Raw genomic sequence first — 24187 nt, 5'->3', positions numbered from 1 at the left:
GAAACTTCTCCCAGCAACATGGATTTGCCCCTAATTTTTTTCAGAATGGGAGAAAGCAGCCTCATCCAGACAAAATAAACCAGGGAGGAAGAGGAGGAATTATTCCAGCAAACATCAGGCTTCTGCTGCATGCCTGTCCAGCTCTCGGAGCCAGAGAAATCCCACTGGCCTAGCACTGCCAAAGCACACAGTGCCCTCAGGAAAGAGCATCTGGCCTCATCCTTGCTGTCCCTGCAGTTGCTGTCAGTGCCTGAACAGAGGGCACTGAGCACCAGCATCCTTTAAATCCTCTAATAAAGACAGAACATGTCCCTTGAGCATCCCTGTAGGGCAGAGCCGTAAGGGGCAGCTCTGAAAAGACTGAACACCTTGCCTGGTAAAGTGCCTTGGCTGCAAATGCACCAAGGAAAGGACTCTGCCACTGAGTAGGGGGTGGGAGGAAATGACCTGCTAAAAGAGCCATGCAGAGTCAATTCACGGCTTCTGGCAAGCTGCCACAGGGGCTGGCATGCATCAAATGCCCCATTTGTCAAGGGCAGCTTCCTCCGAATACAGTGCTCTTACCTTAAAGATGCCTTTTCCTTGCCTCTTGCCAATCCAGACTCAACCCATCAGCGTCCTCCCATAGGACAGGCTGGCCCTGGGCTGTGTGTGATGGAAATGGGCACCTTTGGGCTGGGGTGCTACTCTGATTTCCATCCCCTCAACACAGGGGAACATGAGCAGGCTCCAATGATTTGTGCATTGGTCTCTTCAGGATCAATTCCTTTTAATTTGCTACAGAGCATTTAGCAGCTCCCTGGTCAATCATCTTGTCACTTTTGTGCTCCAGCTGCCAAGGGCCAACACGGCCCACTCGTGCCCCAGCAGAGAGCTGTCGGCTTTGCCCTGCAGCTCTGCTGGGGCTGGCAGCCAAGAGCTGCCGGGGACGGCGCTCTGAGCCATGGGAAGGCTTCCTCCCCATGGCCAAACGCTGAGCTCCTTCTGCGCCATCAGCGACTGCGGGCTGAAGATGCGAATCATATACCCCGCGCGCAGTGGCTGTAATTAATGTTCCCTTCCCCATGCATGCGCCCAAAGGGACACAACCCCAATATAAATCCGAATCCCAGATGGTGATGAGGAGAGTGTGGAGCCGCAGACCACAGCCTGACCCCCAGTTCTGACCCACGCTTCTGCACACCGAGCTGCCTGTCGGCATCCGCGGTGTACCACGTACCCTGCTCTGCAGCAAAGACGTTTGCTCACTGTTAATTCCTGGAGCAATTTGACTTTATTGATGACCCTGAGAAGCCTGACTGAAGGACATCGTAAGAAGTCTCTTGGGGCTGCTGTGAGCACTATGAAATCTGGATCCTGATAAAGTATTTCAAGTGTGTCCCCTCCCAACACACCAACGCAATTGAGGGCCTCAGTGCAGGGTGATGCCAGTTCTCGGTGTAACAAAGCCACGCTCCCACCTCACCGTCACACGTTAAAGCTGCAAGAGGGGAAATCCATTGTCTCCTGCGAGTAACATCAGCTAGGAAATACACGGTCACCTGTGATTTTACACTGCTGGTGAGAGAAGTCACAGCTTCACAGCCCAAGACAGACGCCTTGCTCTGCATCCAAAAAACCCCTTGCTACCAAAGCCAGACGATGCTTTTTGTTGCTGTTCACCGCGCAAGTGAGGCTAGCCAAAAATTAGTCTGGGGAAAATTATACTCCTCTTCAAGGCATTCACTCTACCCCGCCCCACCATAATACCACTCCCCTTTTCCCACTGAAAACATTCAAAACAAAACCTGGCTTTGTTCAGATTGTCAGTTTTCAGCTTCTGCTATCTCCTCCTCCACAGAGAAAAGAAGGAGGAGGAGCAAATTTAAACAAGAATTAATTAAAAAGATCAAACTCCATTTTCCACTACAGAAAGTATACTTCCTTTTTGCGGTTTTGAAAAATCAGGCAAAAGACACAGAAGACCAGCTCAAATGTAAGCGACTTTGGGGTTAAAATACTTCTAAAATAAAGGTGTTTTGCATAGTTTGGAAAGACTTTCCTTGGCAGAAATATATTTTGACGCACTGCAAGCAGAAGGGCTATGCCACACAGTGGAAGAGATTTCACATCCTCCGGCAGAGGGCAGTGGTGTCAAGGCATGACAATATTAAAAGGGCACTCATCTAATAAAAAAGCTTTTATAAATCCTGGAGCCACGTGTCAGTAACATGCTGGATTATTAAACACCGAAGGTTCTTTTTTTAAATCAAGTTAATTGGCGTCAGCTCTGACACTTCTGTAGGAAACGCTGATTTGATCTGCAATCTGGTTTCTAGTCAGTTTTTACCTTCGTTCTTCCTCTGGGGCTGATCTGCCCCAGCATCATTACCCCTCGGTTTCCCCGTGTTGAACAGAAGCGATTTAGAACATGCTAAACAAAAGAACTGCTTGAGTTGAATTTGTATATATACATAAGTCACCGGAGTACAACTATTGTCTACATGTAAGAAAAACACACACACAAAAGCCAAACAAACATCCCAAACAGTTACTCGTGTTACAAAACAGCCAGGAAATAACAAACACAGCCAAATCCTACACAAAAGCTTTACAAAGAAAATAAACAGTCATACTTTAGGATCCAAAGTGTATTCTCACTAATAGCTTTTCCCCCTGGGCAAAGTATCCCTTAAACCTAAACACAGGGTTTCTTTCACCTTCGCAATAGCAACTGGTTCTGATCTCTGCTGAAAAATGACGCAGGAGGGGCACAAGCCAGAGCTGGTCCCCCCTCAGCCCACCTCAATCCACTGAGCGGCTGGACCACAACCCCTGCCACCCAACAAACCCTTCTGAATTTCTGAATCCAAGTTCACACGCCTGAGCCGGTCGCCTTGCGCAGACGACGACTGCGGGCATATGAGCGCAGCACTGTCACGCCCACTTTTCAGATGAGGAAACTGAGGCACAGGGCAATCACGGCTCTCCCGTGCAATTGCACTGCACGGCAGACGCAGGGGACGCTGGTGGCTGGCCCCGGGTGCTCCGTCCGCAGCCCTGCTCCTCTCCACGCCGCATGGCAGGGGACGGCCACGACAAGCCTCTGTCTCGGATTTTGGTATTTGGCAGAAAAGGCTTGTAAAGCACAGACTAAAAATAAAGGTAGTAATAAAAGCCTCTTGCTCGTTAATTACTCTGTAAGCCATTACTGCCTAAAAACCCCATAACTTTAATGGGGGCTATTATAAGTATAGTAGCAAAACTGTGGAGCTAATTACTGTTTAGTTATTAAGCAGAACATAGGCAGAACTGAGTAATGAGCACGCAGAATTGCTTGTTCTTTGAGGATTTAATCAGGGGTGCTAACCTCAACCTCAGATTCTCCCGCCTTGTGGGAGAAAAGGACAGAGGCTTTGCAGCCCAGCCCTCCCAGACGGCCGCACGCTGCTGCAACGGGCAATGCATCAGCCTTGAGCTAGAGCTGATTTGTACAATCCGAAGCTTGAATTGCAGGTCAAGAAAGGGAGTGAGGATGATTCAGAATGTTTCAGACCGCTATTACCAGTCTGCCAGCTAGAGGAGAATCGGATTCGTCCAGGGGAATCAAAAATGTTGAGCCAATGCAGACTGGGTCTGCAACGGAGTGTGATGGTTTGCATCACCTCTTCATCCAGCCTTTGTTTCCTTCTTTTAAAAAATTAAAATCATTCCTGTGGCCAAAAATAGAGAAATACCATGTTGTTATTTTTTTTCTTTCTTTCTTTCTTTTTTTTTTTTTTGTTAACACAAAAAAATAGGAAAAATCAGAAATATTGGAAAAGCCTGGAAAGGAAGCTTGGTTTTAGGAGGCTGTTTTTCCACTCAATACTTTTGTCCAGCTTCACCTACAAAGAGTAGTTCTGTCACTACTACTACTTTGGCTACACAAACAGGGGCCACCCCTTGTGTTTTCCCAGCTGCTAGAGAAACTGAGGCACAGAGATTGCAGAATTTCCCCAACCTTGCAACAGCTGAAGCAAAACTTGACCTACTCTCCCCTTCCAGTCCTGAGCCCTTCAGCCCTGTTGCAACAAATGGGATCAAGAACACAGATTATCTCACAGAAAAATATAACATTAACCAAGCTTCTCAGAACAACACTTAAAATTTAAAGCAAGCGTGAGCAAAGTGGATCAAGGGAGCTCAACACAAGCACAATTAGCTTCTGTAACTTATTGCCACAGGATACTAAGAAGAACAAGAACTTAACAGGATTCGAAAAAGGATTAGTTGTGTATGTGAATAAACTGCATATCCAGAATTAGAATGAACCACCCACCAGTTTGGAAAACATATAAACCCTTGAGTTTCAGAGATTCAGCCAAATTTTAACATGCAGCAGAAACTTTCTCTTCTCCAGATTAATCTTCCCCCCATGCTGCTCCACCTCTGCAGACACCAGTAGAGGTGGTCAGAGCTAGAAACAGGACGGGAGATGTGATGGCCCTGCTGTTTTATGCTGACTGAGCTGCCTAGTCCCAAGATTTCACTGCTTCCAACAGCAAGGCAGATCTTTTGTTACATCCTTAAAAGATTTAATGCATTGTCCTAAACGTGTTTGCTTTCCTGTTCAGGCTCTTACACTGCAATTGTCACCACTGTGCCCAAGCGCTGCCCAGGATTTCTCAAAGATCCTTAGCTACAGTCACTGCACTTGCTTTCCTCGTTGCTCCAAGGACATGCAGGGGAATGCCTTGGAAGGGGCAGGCATCCCTTCATTACAGTGCTTCTGAAGGGGGTTGAACCTGGGCTTTGCAATCTTCTTGGGATAAGCAAGGCAGAAACAAAAAATGTGTCATGCACTTGGCAACAGAAAGTGACAAGATGTCGATCCCTGGTGCCTGGGAGAGTCTCATCAGTCTTGGCCTGGCCACGCAGGAAATCCTGTCTGTCGCAGAGGCAGCGCCGCCCTTAATGCTTTCAGAGGACACACCGGTCTATCAGTTGGGGTTGGCAATGCTTGGCCCAGACTCTCTGTCAAGCCAGAAAAGCTGTGGGTTGACTCAGGTCTTGGATGAGAAAGCATTTACAGCACCCAATACTTCTTGATAAACGGCTGCGCTTCACACATGGTTTTTAAAAAGCATCTCCATCAAGATGAAAAGCTGTTTGACTTACAGCCCACTTCCAAAATAGAAAGACAACTGGGAGTTGTTTTCTTAGGAGAAATGCTGATGACACCCATGAAAAGTTGTTTGATTTTCTTTAAGGTTGCTTGTGGGTGAACGCTGAATGAGTGCTGGGGAAAGAGTGCTCCAGCAATTAGCTCGTTTAAGGGCTTCTCCATCAAGTCTTCTCGCACTGGTAACACAACCGTACCTTGAGTTATCCCCTTTGCTCATCTAAGACACCATCAACATTGTCGGAGACAGACATATTTCCAGGCTCTCTATTTCCACCTCTGTGGTGTGAATATTTTGTACACCGCTGACTTCCATAGATTTGAAAAAGTGACGCTAACAAAGGATGACCCAATTTCAACATGATTGGACTAAATTCCACATCTCCATAATAGGCTTTGCCTAGGCTTTGTCCGGAGGGTTTGAAGCCACGCGTTTCCACACGATTCCTCACGTAAGAGAGGCGGCAGGCCATAATGACCAAGCCTCACCTTTCCAACCAGCAGGCCGGTGAAGGCTGCTGTTTCAGGACCTGCAAGACTGAATCATTGAGCCAAACATGTCAAGCTAACACCAGGCTCACTGTGGACTTGCCTTCTCCCCCTACCCAAGGCAGCCTAACAAGCTAAACATGCGTAAGATAGCTGGGTGATGAAAGAACGGACGTGGCTGTCAGAAAATAGACTGCAACGCTTGCTAATGCTCTAGTAAGATTACCTCACCGCCACGCAGTTCGCAGCTTTTGTTGCTAGCGGCTGAGAGAAGTCCCAGCCTTTCATACACTGTCTAAATTCAGGGCGTGGGATGCCGTGGGTGCACCTGAGAACCCCAGGCTGGTGGGATACACTGGGGGCTGCCTCCCATCACATTGGCACCCGGGAAAGTTCACAGATATGACCATCAGATATGAAGAGCTGTGCCCGGCAAGCCACAAACCCTAATTTTATCTCCCAGCTGTCTCTGCAATATGTTCCCAATTCCAGACCTGGAGATGAGGCTGCTCACCTCCCACACACTGTTGCCTCTTGACTCGCCGGGGAGACGAGGCCGGGGGAGCGAAGCAGGGCTCACCGCCCCGCTCAGCTGTGGGTCAGGGCCTGCCGCACGTGGCGCACACCCTGCAGCATCAGCTGGAAGGCAGCCCGCCAGCTCTGTACCTGAGACCTGGCTTCATAGCCATCAGCACTGACTTTTAATTACTGAGCTCTTCCCTTTTTCACCCCTGAAAAGAAATATATCCTGCTCTATTTAAAAAGAGTTATTAATAACCTCATTCTAATGCATAAAAAAAGGGGGAAAAAGAAGCCTTGCAGAGCTAGTGAGCAAGCTAGCCCTCTCCTGCTGCAGCAAGCCACCACTGTCTACCCTAAACACCTTAAAAAGGGATTTAGTTTTCAAAACCGTATTTTTTTCTTTTTCAATAGCAAACATCAAGCATCTTAAAGCAGGGCTTTTTCAAAGGCTGGAAAAAAATACCTATGCAGGCATCCAAATTCCCCATTACTTTTGAAAACACCAGCTGTTATAAGGTCAAGTCCCTGAAGACACCACTGAAGTAAAAACTGCTTTGCAGGAGCTGTTGTCAGAGTTGCTTGACAGTGTGCACGTCTCCATGCTGAGAGGTGCTCCGGACAGGCAGCAAAGAGCATCCATTGCCGTGGGAGCACAACGGTGCTGCTCCTGCTTAGGGGAGGCAGAATGCTTTTAGCACACTGAAAATTCACACGTGGTGCCTCCTCCGCACTCCTTCCCACAACGCCACTTCCAACACGTGCTGCGGAAGCCTGGAATTAGTTGCTTTGTATTTCAGAGGCACTGAGAGCAGATATGCAGGTAATTCAAGCTGAAGAGCTTCTGGCTATAAATTCACGTATAAATTTCTGCCTTATTGCAAACTACCTTTTCACTGCAGCCAAGCCTGCAACAGGGCCAGGGTTCCCAGGCTAGCTGCTGCACCCTACTCAGGCAGCCTGTTAGAGTCCTTGTTAGCTGCTGCCCGAGCAACAAACCCTCCAGCATCACGGCATACCCCAATGCCGCAGAAATACATTTATATCGTAGCAGCAGTGCTTGGAGGGACAGGGCCATTCACTGAGCCACAGAAGTACTTCTCACAGATTTTTCTCTCCTATGGCCTTGTGGAACAGACCTAGCAAAGATGCAGCATGGCGCTCTGAGCTCTCTCAGCTCCCTGGTTAGCAGTCGGTCTAAAAATCATAGCCAAAACCATTACACCAACCGACAGAGAAAACCCCCAGCTCCCATCCCCATTAGATGCTTATTTAAAGAGGTGAGGCTCAAATCCTAAGCCCTGCTCAGTCCTGGGTGGTCAAACAGGGCATAGAGAGTCTGACAGCCTGTGACCCCTGTGAAAGTCACTAATGGGTCTGAGGGATTAACATCGATTCTTTCATGTTACAGCATGGAAAGGGAAGGGGGGGATCTGGGATGATAAAGCAAACGCTGAACTATAATTCAGCAGCTTGCAACACAATCAATCACCGCTTACAGTTCTGCAGTCCATTAGTACAGCCACAAGCCTACACAACCTTCTCATTGGAAGCAGGAAGGTCATTTTAAAATTATCTCCCTTTGATTTCTGGTCCCTGCTGAAATTCAGCAGGGTCTCCTAACCCTACTGTGCCTGCTGAAAGGAAGCACACAGGGCTTCCCGTGATGCACTTGTCCTTCTTCCCTCACCTTCCTTCTCCACAGTGAACACGGAGGCTTTTTCCTGCCTGGGAACCTTTGACATGTCAGAATAACACAGCCCATCTTCCATTTGAGAGGCATTTGGAAGGAAACAATTTATTTTCTTCTACTAGCACAAAAACCCCACATGCCAATCCAATAAACCCAGAGCTATTCCAGCATTGCCCAAGGAGATGGGATTTGGCTCTTAGTCTGTCTCTTAATGGGAAAGGCACGGGCAAAATCTACCAGTTTGTCCAGCTTCCAATCTAAGCCTGGTTTTGACTCTGGCTTCCCCTGTGGCTTACTTATTTTGGCTCACCTGCACCTCAGCTTGCTCTAGAGGTGGGATGAAAATAGCTGCCTTCTTTTGGACAGGAATCACAAGGCTCAGGCAGCTCACAGGCTAAATACGGAAATGGCACAAGCACTGATGCCCGAGGTGCTGGCAAAGCGCAGCTCACATCAATCTGACGGCCTGGTGTGCATGCCTGGGGAAGGTCATTTCTCCTAATTTTAGAATCACCCAAGGGCCAAACCCAGCCCAGATCTTCTCCATATGAATGAGGAATGGAGATGCCAAACTAAAGCTGGAGACAGAATTAAGCCAACAGTTTCACAGCCCAACCCAAAAGAAGCGGTGAACAAGCAGTTCCCAGCTCCCCAGTACCACTCACCAGCCCCTGCCATTTCCAAGAGCATCTTCACCACTTGCAAAACGTGACACGCTCAGCCGAGCTCCATCCTGCCACCAAACTTGTTGGGATGTAGGGAAATACTCCCTGTAGTCCACAGAGTGTCTCAGTGCCAGGGAACTCTAATCTACAAGTGGCTGACAGCATGCACATGTGATCTGACACAAAGAGAGATGCAGACACGGCTGATGGACAGACAGACACCCTTGCAGGGTTTTACTTGCAAGGTGAGGAGCGAGACAAGCCCTTGGGGAGTTCTGAGAAACTGGAGGGTTTTGTAATGGCTGCTCTAAGAATATTGTAATCACGCAGTAATTACGGTGCATTTCAAATCAACCAGGCAAATTACATCGTTATTATTACAACTGTCGCCAACCTTGCATGGCGGGGACAGAGAGGCAGGCCGTCCCTCGCCCAAGGCGGGAACAGCGTCAGAGGATTATCGACAGAGCTACAGCACAGACCCATCATGCTCCCTCCAGGCCTGCCCAACCCACGCGATGGCAGCCTCAGGTGACTACGACCAACTCTGTACTTTCCTAGGCTGTATCTCAAGGTACAACACTTAATTAGTCAGGTTCATTTTACCTTTTTTTATTTAAACAAATATTCAAGCACAAGAGCAGCCCTTGTCATTTGATTGGAAGTGTCAGTTTTTCAAATGTCATTCCTACAGATGACGAATCTTTAAAAACAAGAGTTACTAAACTCTTTGACTCAGCTGATAATCAGCCAGAGCAGTAACGATGGTTGAGACAGAGAGGGAGAAATCAGTGCTGCCTGGACGCAGAAGGGCTCAGTGCCACACGTGGCCCGAAAGCCGTTTTGCAGCTCGAGGGACTGGGGCTTCCTGACAAATGCAGAACGCAGGCTATGAAAACGGGGGACGCGGCACACTTGCTCCTCCGAATCACTGCCATGTTGACAAAAAAGAGAAGAACTTCCTCTTTCAGTCACTCTGAATGTGTTGGTTTTCTCAGTGCAGAGTGAAGACCTCATTTCATTCTCCCTCCTCCGCTGGCTGCCTTTTGAACAGGCTTCCCTGAACTCCCCGATCATCCATATTCCCACATCTATCTGGTGTAACACTGCTTGGGAAGCACCCCGAGATTTACAAGCTGGAAGTGCACCGTAGCGTTAGCAGCGGGGAGAGTGCATGTGCTGTTCCCAATCTGAATGAGAACACTCGCCTACCCTACAGCCCCTTTCCCCCCACAGAGTGGGGTCTCAGCCCTGGATTGCTGCGTAGTTCACAATTTGCTCTGTAACAAGAATGACTCAGGCTGTTGGTTAAGTTATTAACTTCAGCAGCCAGAGGCTCTTCCCATTAGAACATTATGGTGCGAGATGCCTGGGTGAGACAAAAAGGACTGCCAGGCAGACCACAGAGCGCACGAGACAGCAGTGAGGAATAACGCTGGCAGCATTATTAAAAGATAAATTGGAGGAAGAAAGGAGGTGTATGTATGGGATGACAGCTTCAGAGGCTTGTAACAAAACCTTTGCCACCAGGGGCTTCACAGCTGCCAAATTTCCCAAAGCCGGGGCGGGGCAGTGGCAGGGAGACAGCTTAGGTTCCCTTGCTCCGCAGATCAAAGCACCCCATCCACACACATGTCCCGCTACTGCAAAACCCCAAAAGTATTCAGCAGCAATAGGGTTACAGCGTGCGATGTTTTCCTGACCCCAGCACCTCTCCACATGATTACAGTGACAATAGCCCCGGAATCCTCACAATGCCACGGACAGCCACTCCTCCACGAAGGGCAGAAATTGGCAGCTCCCCCTCCTACTGTCCTTTGGGCTTTATTTATAGAAAGCCACCTTTTATTGCCATTTTTCCTTCTTCCTGAGGCTAGTCTGCCAGGCTCGAGGCAGAGATAGTATCTACACCTCCGGGATCCAGACAGCTCCACCTTGCTGCCAAGGGATTCATCTCAGAGTAATTTTATTCACAGTTATGCCTGCCAGGCCCCCTTCTCAATACTCTTGGCTGAACACAGGCTGCTTGCACTTGGAGGATTTCAGAGCTAAAGTAACTAATAACTTAGAGTAACTCTGTCTGAGGTAGATGTGACTTCAAACTGAGCCACCCCAGAATGAGTTGAACTCATCACGTTGCTTCACAGGCTCTTTTAACAATCTCCTGCCACGCCTGAATCTCACTGCTCAGGCCAAGCTAGCACATGCAAATCTATCAGCATCCTTCCCACTGCCCAGAGAGACTACTGCTGTACAGACCCCTCACGCGCACGCCAGCGGCTTCCCGCGCAGGTAGAGTTTTCCTGGCCCCCACCCTTACCACTCAGATTCCACCCAACCTTTTCAATGCTCCCAATTTTAGCACTTGCAATTCTTTCCTGGTAAAAGTCATGCCAGAAATGATGCTCATCTAACTGTCAAACAGAGACATATACTCCCAAACTCTCGCAGAAGGTCATTCCAGGAGCTGCACACTCTCTGAAAATTAATATGTTAGAGTCACGCCTCGTGGATGTGCCACTATTATAAAAAAGACACTGGAAGAATTATTGATTAGTAGTGACTTCTCTAGCTCTAATCTCCGCAACCAGCTGCCGTTCATCCAAGTGGATCACAGTCCATCTGAATAAACCTTTGAATGTCCATGCAACCCCACATCACACAGCCAAAGTCAGCCTCTCCCAGGGCACTGCATCCCTGCAGCTACCGCAAGAGCTGAGGATGGGAAGGATAGAATATGCCTGTATCTCACCAAGGCTGGTGAGATGAGCACGCAGACAGAGTGCCATAAACTGGCTGGCAGCCTTTCAAGGGTGGCAGGCTTGTGCCAGATTATACTTCTCTCTCCCAAATTAGAAGCAAAACGTGCCACTAGAAAGTCAGGTGAATGCTGTCTCTCAAGGAAGCAAGAGGCTGCCTCCCAGTACCACTGCGTGAGGCAGCATCTTAAAGCATCCTGCTCATTTGAGCACAGCCGATGCCTCCCAAAATAAAAGCCACAGCTCTCAGAGTCCAGCCTTGCTTTGTTCTGTCCCAAACCTGCCTACTTGCCCTGGCAGACACATGTCACGGGTTGCTGACCCCCCCCATAAACTGTGCTAGGAGTTAACACACACAGCACCGTTCTCCTCCCATTCACACATTCACACCAAGCCCCTCATGGAGGCAGATAAATGGTATCATTACAAATATTTATCTTCCTCAACCCCGGAGCCTGAGCTGGACACCGGTATATACTGACTGTAGGAGACCCAGAAAGACCAAACAGGTACCCTCTCTGCCTCAGCCATGCAGGTTTACCATCCAAGCGCCATCCCTGCACAGTCCTGCCAGGCTTCCAGCATCCAGCAGCTCCCAGTTCAGAACAGGACTGCAGCTCACTCCGTATGTCTCACTCAGCTCCTTCAGAGACCCAGCCCACTCACAGATCTGCCTCTCAGCAACCATCATGTGCATCTATTATTCAGAAGAAATATCAACTTATTCATGAGCCAAAATAGGTTCCAGGTACCGCACCCAGGCTCTAACAAAATTCCTCCTGCAAAGCTGCCCTTTTCTCAGCCTGGACTCAACCGAGAAGAGTGCAGTGCTGCTTTCACTTTGATCCCTCCGGAGGGTTTTACAGCTTTGTTACGGTGAGGGACAGGAGTTAACAACCCCATCAGGCCGCTCCCTCATCATCTGGTTAATGTACCTCGTTAATGGCTACAGCACAATACCGCTCACCTCCTGTACACTCCACAAACTCTAACCTTTCCCTTGGGCTTGCAGTTACAGTTCCTCACAGGGACGGAGGGATGGCAGGGTAAGGAGGGCGTGGGAAGTGTCGTGATGACCGCAGGAGGACAGTGACTTACCTAGTACATTGTCACAGGCCCCTGCAGTTATTCACATACCAGGGAGGCATCTAGCTACAGCAGGCATGCAGGGGGTCGCCCAAAATAGCAAAGTTATGCTCCCCTTCCAATGAGTCTGAATCTGACTGTGGTAGTGCCGGGCTGCTCAGGACAGTGTAATACCTGCCCTGGGCTGGACGATGGCTCCTACACACAATGAAACAGTATGGATGTCTTTCAGCATCGCCCCTGATCTACACATACAGAAAAACCTTCCAGAAATGCTGCTACTCTGCTGATGACAGGCAAGGCTGGCTGGCTGGGCAGGCACAGAGAGGAGGAGGTAGGAGGAAACATGCAAGCTCTGTGCACCTCTTGTTGCACTGTGAGCATCCACAGAGAGTCTAAAAAATGAGCAGAGCACGTCAGTGCAGACAGAAAAAAAGGCTCAAAATCCTGCACTGGAGCACCCGAAAATGGTACTGCACTCTGGTGTACTTCTCCTGTGCAGGGATGCGCTGAAGGCCTTGGGACAGTGGTTCCCACAGTACTAATTCCTGCCACAGGACCGTTGCATCGGTACGAGGGTGGCACTAAGTTTTTGGGTTTGGATAGGGAAGACATGAGCTGAAGCTGGAAAAAAATCTCACTTGGATTCTCGAGCCAGAAGCACTGCAGGGCCTTTGGTTTCTCAGCACAGCTCCAGGTTTATGCTCCATGTCGCAGTCTATGAGATTCAGATGGAATAATAATAGTAGGTCATCTAGTCTGGTCCCGTGTGGCCAGAGCAAGGTCACTTGCCAGCACTTGCTGGCTTTTGCTCATTCCCTGAGAAGCTGAACTCCCCCAAGGACTTTCCCATGCAGCCTCCAGTAAGTATAGTCCTGTCCCTCACAGAGCCACCTCTGTTAAGAGAAATGCCATGGTACACATTTCTTCTTTAGCTTTAGAAGCTGCTAAACAGATGGAAAAACAAAGGATGAAATCTCAGGAGTTTAGCCAGAACGCTTCAGCACCAAGGTGGTATTTATAGAGAAGCCCAGGGGGAGGTAACCCAGGCACCCACTCCACTGTCACACTGCGCTTCTCTGCAAGAGGCCACGGTGCGCTGCTCCGAGGCGGCGTTACTCGTGCAGCTTGCTCAGCACCCACGCACAGATGCAACCAGACCCACTCATTCACGGCAGCACACAAAACCATCTTACCCCTCGCTTTGTGCCACCAGGACAAGAGAAGAGTATGGGCTATGCAAAACTACAACTTACCCAAAGTGGGATCCCTCTCCTACCGATGGTGATAGGAGTTATGCTTTTTATTCACTGAGAGCTGGAGTGGGCCCCAAATCGCGCTAGCATTATGTTATGATAATGCTGGAAGTATTATAAATGCTTTGCATGCCAGACAAATCCTGGAGCAGGCTTCCAAATCCCCTCAAAATCCCCACTTGCATCTCTACATTCATCCATTCATGAAATCCAGAGCAGAGCCTCAGCATCCACCCTTTTGCGTCTGGTCTCTTTCCAGCTGAATGGAAGGTGAGGCAGAGTCGAGGTATTTATTCTGGATTAGCCTTCTTTTGTCTTTCAGATGCCGAATCTGAGGAAGAAACTGCTAGGGAATTCAAGAATGACATCCAGCAAGGCAGCAGAGACAAATCCCATGCTCCTTTCCCCTGTCAGAAAGTGAAGCTGGCCCCCATAAGCACAGCGAGCTGCGGCACTGGAGAAACGGGGGCTCTGCCACCCACACAAGATAATACGTGGCGTTCGTGAGGCTGGAGGAGTGAGACCTTGCAGCCGGCCAGGAGGAGATCTTTGTGCCGCAGCTGCATTTGTGGACATCCGGCTCCCGATGAATTCCCACTTACAAAAGCTCAGGTGAGAGCTGCACTGGCCTCGCAGTGCCCATCTGCAGGGGCCTAAGGTGGGAGACACCACCCCGCTTCCTGCAGTGCCGCAGGTGTAGATCCCCACAGCAGAGCTCGCCGTCTATGTTCTTTTTGCAATTAACAGGGAGAATTCACTTGGCCTATTTTAGAAGAATGCCTTCAGATGAGATGAGCTGCACCCTGGAAATGCCCGTTTCTCTTTACCATACAGCTGAACCTACACGAGCTGACATCCGCATCTTCAGTACACTTAAGCAAAAGATTTCCCGCCTTTCTGGGGGGTAAGCAGACTTCATTTTCCGAGCTACAGCTTTCAATTCCCTATCCACCGGGCTTTGACAGGGTTCCCAGATGGCAGCCAGTGCATAAGAGCAAATTTTTCTGACAACCCAGCCCACTGGTCTACAGTGCACAAGGCAGGAATGGAAGGAGAGTCTGAACTCTACTTTCGATGCTGCATTAGCGGGGCACCAGCTGTTGTTATTTCAGAGAGGATAAGCAGTCTCCAGCAGACACTGTGGAAGGAACTCGGGGATCAGCGGACATCTCTCTCCTGTGGGCTCTGCAGTGTATGCATGTCTTTGCAATAGCCCGGAGCTGAACAGAGAGAGTTCTCAATCATGATGTAAAGATGTAAATCCCCTCCCTGGAGGTTTCAGAGATGGGTTTTTTAAATGCCTTTCTGAAGATTGTCCCACTGTAACTGCTAGAATTTCTTCTCTGGGTTCCCATATCTTTACCAGGGGATTCCCTACATGACCACAGGCCGACCCCCTTTCCTTGCCACCATTTGGCTATCCTTCCATCAAAACCAAGCATGCAGTATTTTCTCTGTCCATCCTGTTTACTCACATGCTATGTTCCAGTGCAGAGACTAGATGTTCACATCACCAAGGACTCTGGACTATCAAACCACCTCTCAGTAACTAACAATAAATAGCGTTCCAGGGCAGCATATAGGCTGGAGCTGGGCCAGCAGTGACCAACACATTAACACGCCCTTTGAGAGCTAATACATCACTTGCTCTTAAAGAACAGCACAAGAAGCACAGGAAGCCTTGTATAGAAGCTTAGCTCTTGTCCTGTCTTTAGAAAAACAGCTCAGACCCAGGCAGGAGGGGGATCTTGAGCATTTCCTATTTATTCTGCTGTCACTGCCAGGCATATCACATTGTGTTCCCCATGGCTCATATGGATAGGATAGCTGGAGGGATTTCTGAGGTACCACTGCAGGTGGCAAATTGCTTAAAGGCTCTGTGATACTTGGGCAGGACAGGGCATTTCTCAGACAGAAACACAGAGTATGTGTGCATCTGCATACTGGTGTGCAAGGAGGAGAACACACACACCTATACACAGGCCAGGATGGAAAACACAGGTGTGCAAAGCTGCCTGCACAAGTGTGCTCCAGGCACAGTACTGGTTCCCATAAGGTAACAGCCCTGCAGGAGTCATTTTATGAGCCTGTGAACAAAGTGCCATTTGGTACAACTAACATATCCACAGACAGAGAGGGTCAAGAACAGGAGGACGACTAAACTGGCTAAACCTGTAGGAAAAAGCCATTAATGCTGCAAAAGACTGGGATCTGCCCCCTAGCAGAATGAATTGTTCTCAGTTATTTCCTTAGTCTCTCAGTGCCTCAGTTCCCTGGAGGAGTGGAGTTCCCATTAAAAAATGTAGGAGGATATATTCAATAGTGACTAATACGCTGTATTGCTTAGAGCACTTGGGGGTGGTCCATGTGTCTAGATCAGTATATGAAGATTAATTATGGGCCACACCCTGTGGTCTCCACTCAGCAAAGCCCTTATTAGCTTCTGAAGGTGAATCCAGCCCTGATGTCAACTTGCCAACCCAAACACAAACAGCTGGGGCTCTCAGGAGAAAAAGGGAGAATCTATTCTCACTCTTCAGACCTTGCGCTTAAAGATCACTTCTCTTGCCACCAGAGAAGCAAAACACTGGTAGGTAAGTGATTCGGGATCTCCACAAGCAAAGTGTAAAAGACAACACGTTACAGAGAGCAAGGACCCATGAATAAGACACTGCAGAGGGACCTCCCAATGACATTGTTTCAGGAAGATGCTTTGCCTTCGCGTGGGTTGAAGCCACACCAAATGCACCTCCAGCCATATCCCCAGACAAGACTTACAGCTATAGCCACCTAACCTGTCAAGGCTACTGCGTGCAATGAAGGGCTGCAGAAAAAGTAGAGGGTGAGAAAGCCACAGAGGTCATCACCCACAGAGAAAGATGCTGACCAATGCCTGCTGTGTCCCCAGAAATCAGATCTTGCTGGCAAGCCCATATGAAAAGCAGCCCTGGAAGCCAGGCAGCCTCTGGCACTGTTCATCCCTGCAACACAAAATGCACAGTGATGCATGAAAGGACCATACCCTCTCTTCCTATGGATTCAAATCTGCTCACTGGGTTTTGTTTGAAGAAGAAAAAACTGCTTTTGCACAACTTTTTTTTTGAGCTAGTAGAAACAGAACAAGGGCAAGAGACAGCAAAAGCATTGCAAAAGGCAAGTCTCCAAGAAACACTAAAAAATGAATTGCAACATTTGCCCTAGTGTCCCTTAAAAGACAGTTCTTTTCATTTCCCAAGGCTTCTGCTGTTGCAACATGAGGGTGCTGGAAAAGATTAAAAAGGGCAGATGCACTGTTTTCCTTTCAGAAAGCATTATTTTGACATTGAGCAGCCAGCTTTGCACAAAGGGAGAGCGTGTGCTCACACTTTGTTACTGGAAGATTTCTTGGTCAGCTTAGGCCAGATCTCCCAGCTACAGCAATTACTTACCCAAAAGATGCAGCGTTTGTGAACATGCTAAAAAACAACAAGGCCCTGCACGCTGGAGGCACTCGCTGCTCTTCTTGCCTCAGAAGGGGCACAATTGCAGAGCGAAAACCAGAAAGATGCAGAACAACGCTGCAAGCGAAGGGAGGAAAGAGAGCAAACCCAGGCATCGCCGTAGTTGGCTGGAGCTCTGTGAGGCAGTGCCCTGATGAGGACAAAGCCACAGGGGAACAGAATCGTTGACCCCAGTGGCACTGTGTCAGGCCTGTGACCCATACAAGGTGACAGCCCCTTCCTAGGTTCGGGTCACTATCCCCCCTTTGCTGTCACTGTCCACTAGGAGCTGCCTCGATGGGTCAGGAAACTTTGGGATGCCAACTAACAAGTGGGAAAGCTCTCTCCCTGTCCTCCTTGGCAACACATGCATGTGGAGGGAGACCTTTACGGATGCCCTCTTGCTTTGCTGCCCTAGACAATCGAACTGATGTGAGCCTTGGGTCCCCTCTTCTGCACCTCCCTCAGGTCAGGCTGTCTCGGGGGGAGCCAGCTCATTAAAGCTGTTACCGCGTTGCTCATGACTCCAAGTTCACAGTGCTCCGCCGGAGAAGCTGACAGCGTTTCACTAGGAATGCCTACGAGGGGTGCAGGGAGGGATTTATAACTCAGCTGCGTGAAATGGGAAAGTGCTTAGAGCCAACGTCACAGATTTAATTTTTCTTCCTCTGTCTTTCATACGCCCATACATATTAAACCAAGAAAAAAAAAATCATTGGTCAGCTACCTTCCCATTCTAGTAGCATCCACTGTCCTGCTGGCTTTGGCCATTTCCAAAGCTCTTGGCCCCTATAACAGAATTAACTCTCCTAGAAGAAATATCCTTCTTTTTCCCTGTCTAATTACTCAATTACTTCACCAGAACATCTTCCATATTATCCCTCAATGCTTTGAAGCTGACACAGAAAACAGAGGTGGGTGCTACATACTGAAAGAGGATGCTTTACCCTCTTTTCCCAAGTACCTCCATTTTCCCACACCTTTTCAATCCCAACTCTGTCAGGTAAGCCAAGCAATCCCAACCACTGTAACCTTCTAGCCAAATCTTGGTCAATTCATTCTCACTGGAGATCTATGTACAGAGGAGGACTAATTAGATGAAGGAGGCAAGCAAGATGCATCTTTGGTGAGTTAGGAGAATTTCCTTATATGAGCAAGGATTACTCGTGAAACAAAAGAATGGCTTGAAGGTCCTGTGTACATTGACACAGCCCTTCTTCCATATTTATGTGCAGGCACAAACACACCCAGCCTTACTCATTTACACCAGTTGGTGACACCTTTCTGAAGATGTTCAGGGACACTAACAATTTAGACAAGTTCATACAGACCTATGCAACAGACTGCATGGTCTCTTCCAGTCCATAACGTGGGACCATAAGCTCCTCAGATGTGTATACAAGCTCTTCTGACAATTGACAGCACACTGGGGCTAATGACTTTCTGCACTGTGTGCATGTAAGTGGGGACTTCTGTGACACGTCATTATATAAGTAGCCAAAGCAAATGCTTCCTAACCCCATGCCAAGACCCATCAAGAAGCCCCCGAAGGCGAGGGAAGGACAGGGTGTCCAATGGACAGCACAGCACAAATGGATATTGCAGCAGCAAGATCCTGCCAAAGACAGTGAGGGACTCCCAGCCAAGACCTCTGCTTGCTGGCATTAAACTGGATATGGTCTCCACAGCTCTAAACACCAGGTTCTCTTCAGTCATTTCACAAACATCTGGGTTAAGCCACCTCCCAAATCTACTTGAAGTTGTGCTTTCTGGTCTGACTGAGAGAAATTAGGACTCTCAGAGTCAGAAACCCAGGAACTGAGGCAGAGAGTGGCCCAGAAGGGAAAAGGAAAGCATCATTTGTGGGCAGCTTCATTGATCACCATGGACTTTCTCCCCCATAATCACTATTTTTCATCCCCACCCACTCCCACACCATAACATGACAGAGATCACTCCTCAGATGGCAAAGCATTGCTCAGCCATCTCCTATTCCTCCAAAAGACAGCACTCAGAAAGCTTTTCCTTTAAGCAGCCTCAAAGTTGGCTCTCACCACTGCTGGCACGAATGAAAGGGATTTCAGTTCCCCCTCCTCCTAAATCCCATCCCTTTCTGTTGCAAAGAAAAGGCAAAGGATGACCAAGGGAAGAGAAAAGCAACTCTCAGTCATCTCTCACCTCCCTCCAGTCCTTCCGCAGGGACACACTGGTGGGCTGGAAGGGTGTGGGGCCATTGTAGTCCCCATGCAGCTTCCCCGAGAGCAGCACGCAAGCCCACGAGGGGAGCCCCAGAGCAGGTGCAGGTCCGGGAGGGCAAGGCTGGGAGCACAGTGCTCCTGGAGGCAAGACACGGGCATATTTCCCCATAACGCAGCCAGCCTGCCCCAGGCAAAGCAGCTTGGTGTCCTCAGGCACCCAGCCTGAAATGAGAGGGTGTGCAAAGTGATCTCCAGCACTGCAGCCCCTGGGACCCATTCTGCATTCTTTAAATACACCAGGAGGGGTAGAGAAAACCGCTTTGAGTCGTTCCTGCTTCCTCCCGCTCCCTGCCTGCTGCATACATACGTACACACACACCCCCAGCCCTGTGCATAAAGGATCTCTGTCCTGCTCAGCTCAGCCATGCAATGCCTGCAAGAGGCAAGAGTTACCTTATTCCCATAGCCTGAACCGCCTTCTCTCTCCATCGTGGCTGGGAAACTGCTCCCATTCATGCTTTAATCCCTGGGAACAGAGGCACGATACAAAGCGGCTGTTCACCCACTGGAGTGGGCTCCCCCCAGCAACCTCCTCCTCCTTCTCTCCTCCCTTTTTCCTCGTTTGTTGGGTCCAGATTTTTTTTTTTAAATGTAGTCTTTCTTAATCCAGGCAGCAACCAAGACACTCCTTCATTGCCTCTCTGCCTCCCTGTTTCACTTGCAAAGAAACAGCATTGGAGAGCTCCTTCCTCCTCCACTGCCTCCGTGAACCTCCGGTTCCCCAGGTCTGCCTTTCTGCAGCGTGGCGTTAAGGGAAAGAAAGAGAGTGAAAGAGGGAGGGAGCGTGCAAACAGGGAGGAGGAGGAGGAGGCCAACGGGGTGTGGGAGGAAGGAGCCAGAGCGTGGCTGGCTGCTTTGTATCCAGAGCAGCGCCGACAGCCCCTTCCCTCCCCCCCACCAGAGGAGGACCTGCGCTGCTAATGGTCTGTACCAATTTATTCCACTTAGGCAGGGGCACCTCTTCCTGCGACGGGAGGAAAAGCCAAGGAAGGCTCTGAGATGGCCCCTTAAGGAATTGGTTCCTGCTCTCCTCACTCCACGGCATCACCCACTGAGTTTGCAGCCACAGGCTAGGGGAGATGGTCTCCCAGCTCAGCAGGCAAATGGAAAGTGTGAGACTAGGAAGGGCTGGGCATGAGGGAAGGGTCTTGCTGGCGAGGATGCTCAGCAATCCTCTGAGAGAAAGCAGTGACCATATGCTAGGTGGGAAGCAAGGTTCTCCTCCAGCCTCTCAGGAAGGCAGGCTGCGCTCTGCTCCACTTTCTGCGTGTGCACTTTAGCAGAAGCACCCTCCACTCCTCCATGCCCCGACTGATGGCTCCCCAGCTGAGTCCACTTGGGCTTTACAGGCAGTGAGTAACACTCATTAGATCTCATGCAACTCCCCTTCTATCTAGCACCATGTCTTTCCATGGCCCCATTCAGCCATCCCTACCCAAACAGCAAGGCACCCCCACATCCACCCCGGCAGCTGACCAAGGGCCCCGGCCCCGGGCAAGGGACAGCAGGAACATGCTATCCCATGGAAAGGAGATTTTGGATGTGACTAGAGCTTCCCCTAATCTGGGGACAATTGCACCAAGCCCAGTGGGCAGATAGGACTTGAAGGGGCTGGGGAGCAGAGTATAGACCTTATCTCCGGATACTGCCCTTTAATAGTTAACCCAGGCAGGGCTGACTCATGCCTAGCAGCAGATTTCTCCGAGATGGCTGAACACTACTGTATGTATGTCTCTGAATGACATGCTTGCTCACAGCTGGACAGTTTAACAGGAGCCAAAAGTCAGTCCTAAGGTTGGGGGCGAGTTACATTTTACCTGTCCTGCCACTGCTACCAACCAGATCAACCCCCTCCATATACCACAATCTCTTCTTGGCTACATGTTCCGCAGTGGACATGTACAGATCCACAGCTACAGCTACTCCCTCGTTACTCCCTCTCTTCCAGATCCGGTAAGGTTACAGTGCCATGGTAACCTGGAGGTATAGGGAGATTTACTTAGGCTTTACCGAAAAAAGGAACAGCAAAGAAAAAACGACAACCTTCCAGTTACTGTGAAAAGCTTCAGTACTGAGAAAGCTGAGGTCCATATCATGGATCAACCTCAGTCGTCTCCACCAGTGACTCCCACTGTCTTCACCAGGCTTTTCAGTTTGAACCTATAGTATTCAGACCCCACTTTTAACTTGTGGATCTCGAGGGGTACCTGGGAGCAGAGATATCTGCTAGGTAGCTTGGAAGTCAGAGCATTACCCACAAACTAGAAGCATCGAGACACAGTGACGCATCCTAACTGCACCATCACAGGCCCCCTTATGTGAATCAAGCGGGAGGACTCCACACATGGCCCCAGGCCACTGCCCCATGTGGAAGTGAGCTTTGCTGAGACTGGCAAGGCCTGCCCCGGACAAACCAGGGAGATGGTGCCTCAGGCCAGTGCTGAAGCACTATCCACGGAGGGTGATGCTTGCAGGAAGGTGCTTTATAACAGCCTCTCCCCTCACACTGCACCTACTCTGTGGATGAACAAGGACTGCTAATCCAGAATCCTTCATGCAGAACTAAGGGGACGGCACAGACGGGCTAGCTTCTGCTCAGGCACCTCCTCTGCAAAACAAGGCAGTTCTTGCAATCAAAGGAACATGGCCTTTTTTTGTCCTTGGTCTAATTTTCTGCAAGGTACCTAGGGAGAGATCAGCTCCAAAGTCTACTTGCCGAGGAATTTTGTGCCAATTCAGCTAGTACTAAGGGTTTCACTGAACTCTATGTCTATTAAAAATGCATAATGTCCACTTATATCAAAAGGGCGGATTCAGACCCAGCGCTTTTCCAGCATGTCCCAGGCTACCTGCTGTTATGGCATTCAGGAGATGGATAGGAAGAAACTGCCCCTTGAGGCCTGTATCAAGAGATAAGAAAGGGCACATTCATTGACTATTTCAAGGCTGGGTGAAAGAGGGGAAAACAAGAGAGAGGAGGCATAAAAATGCTCCTGCCACAAAACCCAAACACATAAAAACTCAGGGAGGAGGGAAAGGACACGTGCTACACCTGGGATTTATAAAAATTATGGGTGAGCAGTAATGTTTCAGGCTCAGCCCTGCATCAGTGTCTCCAAAGACTCACAAAGGTGAAAGGCACTGAGAAAAGCGTCAAAGAAGCTCAGGAGGGACATAGACACATTCCAAGAGGCATTTGTGCATCCCTCCCCTGCCCTCCCCAGCTGAAAATTACAGCCTGGCTCACTCAGAGCTCCTTTTTGTGATCAGAGCAGCAGAACCATGGTGCAGAGATGCTGCTCTGACATTTTCCAAGGTTGTCCCTTTGAACCTTAGCATGTTGACTCGTTTGCATGCTGGGTATGGAGTGTGCCACATTCACGAGAGCCAAACTCCAGGAGAGGGCAAGCCTGCCAGCGAGAGGGGTATGGGAGGAGAGGCTCAGGCAATCCTGCCGAAGGATCTCGGGATAAAGGGGGGAAGGGTGTTTTTTGCCTGTAATCCAGAGTGCTTCACAGAGGATGTGAGTCTGAAACACGCAGCATCGCTGTTGACAGCAGTGTCTATAAACAGAGCAGTATTTTCCCGCTCCCTCCCCCTTCTTATTATAGCACAAAACACCCCGAGTAAAATACATACACACAACAATCCACTATAAAAGGAAAACAAAGCCCCAAGTGTGCACGTGCATGCACGCATAGATATTCTTCTGGAGAACGTAGCATATATCCAATAACTTAAATGTCATTTTTTAAATGTTAATGCCGTGCTTCTGGCGAGGTTCATGTAAGGTTTATTACTACAGGACAAGAAAACCTAAACTAGATGCTCACAGCCTGCCACACTCTGCCTGCCCCAGCCGTCCGGAGGCCTGCTCTGTCTCCCCCTTCCAGACTCCAAAGCCAGGCAGCAGCAGAGCTGGGGCAGACACGCTCCCACCAGGCTTTTTTCCCAAGAGGGGGCAGAGCTGCAGCTCCCGTTCCCCCTCTTCCCCACGCTTGCCGCTCGCCATCTGGCACTGTCAGGAGGATCTCTGTTTGGAACCGCGCTGCAGCCAGGCACAAACACGAGCGGATGTCTCTCTCCAGCTAAACAATAACCTCATTAGCTGAGGCAGCGCAGGGCAAAAGGAAAAGCACGAGGGCAAATATTCAGCAACGAGCAGGGTACGTTTCAGCGGTGCACGCACAAGCACAGCGCTGGGCTGCTGGGAGGGAGCAGTGTACTGGCTGAAGCAACCCAAGGGCTGATGCGGTCCACGTTTCCCCATCTAACCTGGCTGGCAGTGTCCTCTGCTACCCCTATCACAGCTTCACTCCCTCCAGCAGCACTGCCTTGTTCTCAGGCCGCAGGAAGGCTCAACATGGGAACTAGCTCACCTCAGGCTTTCTGGGAGTTTCCTCAGCATGCAGGCTGGGCGCCAGATTATTACCACCTTGTGGTGCCAGACCTGATATACGACTATCTACAGAAACAGACAAGGAAAGAGATGGGCCAGTTTTTGAAAGGACATGCCTGAGCTCTTCAGAGCCAACCCTGACATTAGGAAGGGAGAACCTCATTTGATAGTCCCACTTACCTTGTCATGCAGATGAGAGGGACCTTAGGCTCTGGTAGGGGCCATGGAGGAAAAAAGACCCTCAAAGTTTGGCCCCTTTGCCAACCTTAGACAATTGCCCTCTTCCCACAGGAGGGCTGAGCAGTAGCTGCTTATAACCACAAATCAAACTAATCAGTCGTGTTAAGTCTCCATGCAAATCCCCTCAACCTGTTTATGGTGCTCCCTTTAAGCACTCTCTAGAACAGATCCTTGCTCCTGCTTTGGCTGACATGTGCATAC

General features: G+C 49.4%; 1 protein-coding gene across 1 annotated transcript in view; it reads right to left on the bottom strand.

Moving 5' to 3' along the window:
• Nucleotides 1–19868, bottom strand: part of B3GAT1 (beta-1,3-glucuronyltransferase 1) — a 37039-nt gene extending 17171 nt beyond the window's left edge. Inside the window, exon 1 of the mRNA XM_075116115.1 lies at nt 19741–19868. The gene's annotated coding sequence lies outside the window, so the exon portion shown is untranslated. The remainder of the gene's footprint in view (nt 1–19740) is intronic.
• Nucleotides 19869–24187: the final 4319 nt, after the last annotated feature.

This window comes from Phalacrocorax aristotelis, chromosome 22 (genome assembly GCF_949628215.1).
Source record: "Phalacrocorax aristotelis chromosome 22, bGulAri2.1, whole genome shotgun sequence".
NCBI classification, from domain to species: domain Eukaryota; kingdom Metazoa; phylum Chordata; class Aves; order Suliformes; family Phalacrocoracidae; genus Phalacrocorax; species Phalacrocorax aristotelis.
This window is presented reverse-complemented; position numbering and strand designations above follow the sequence as displayed.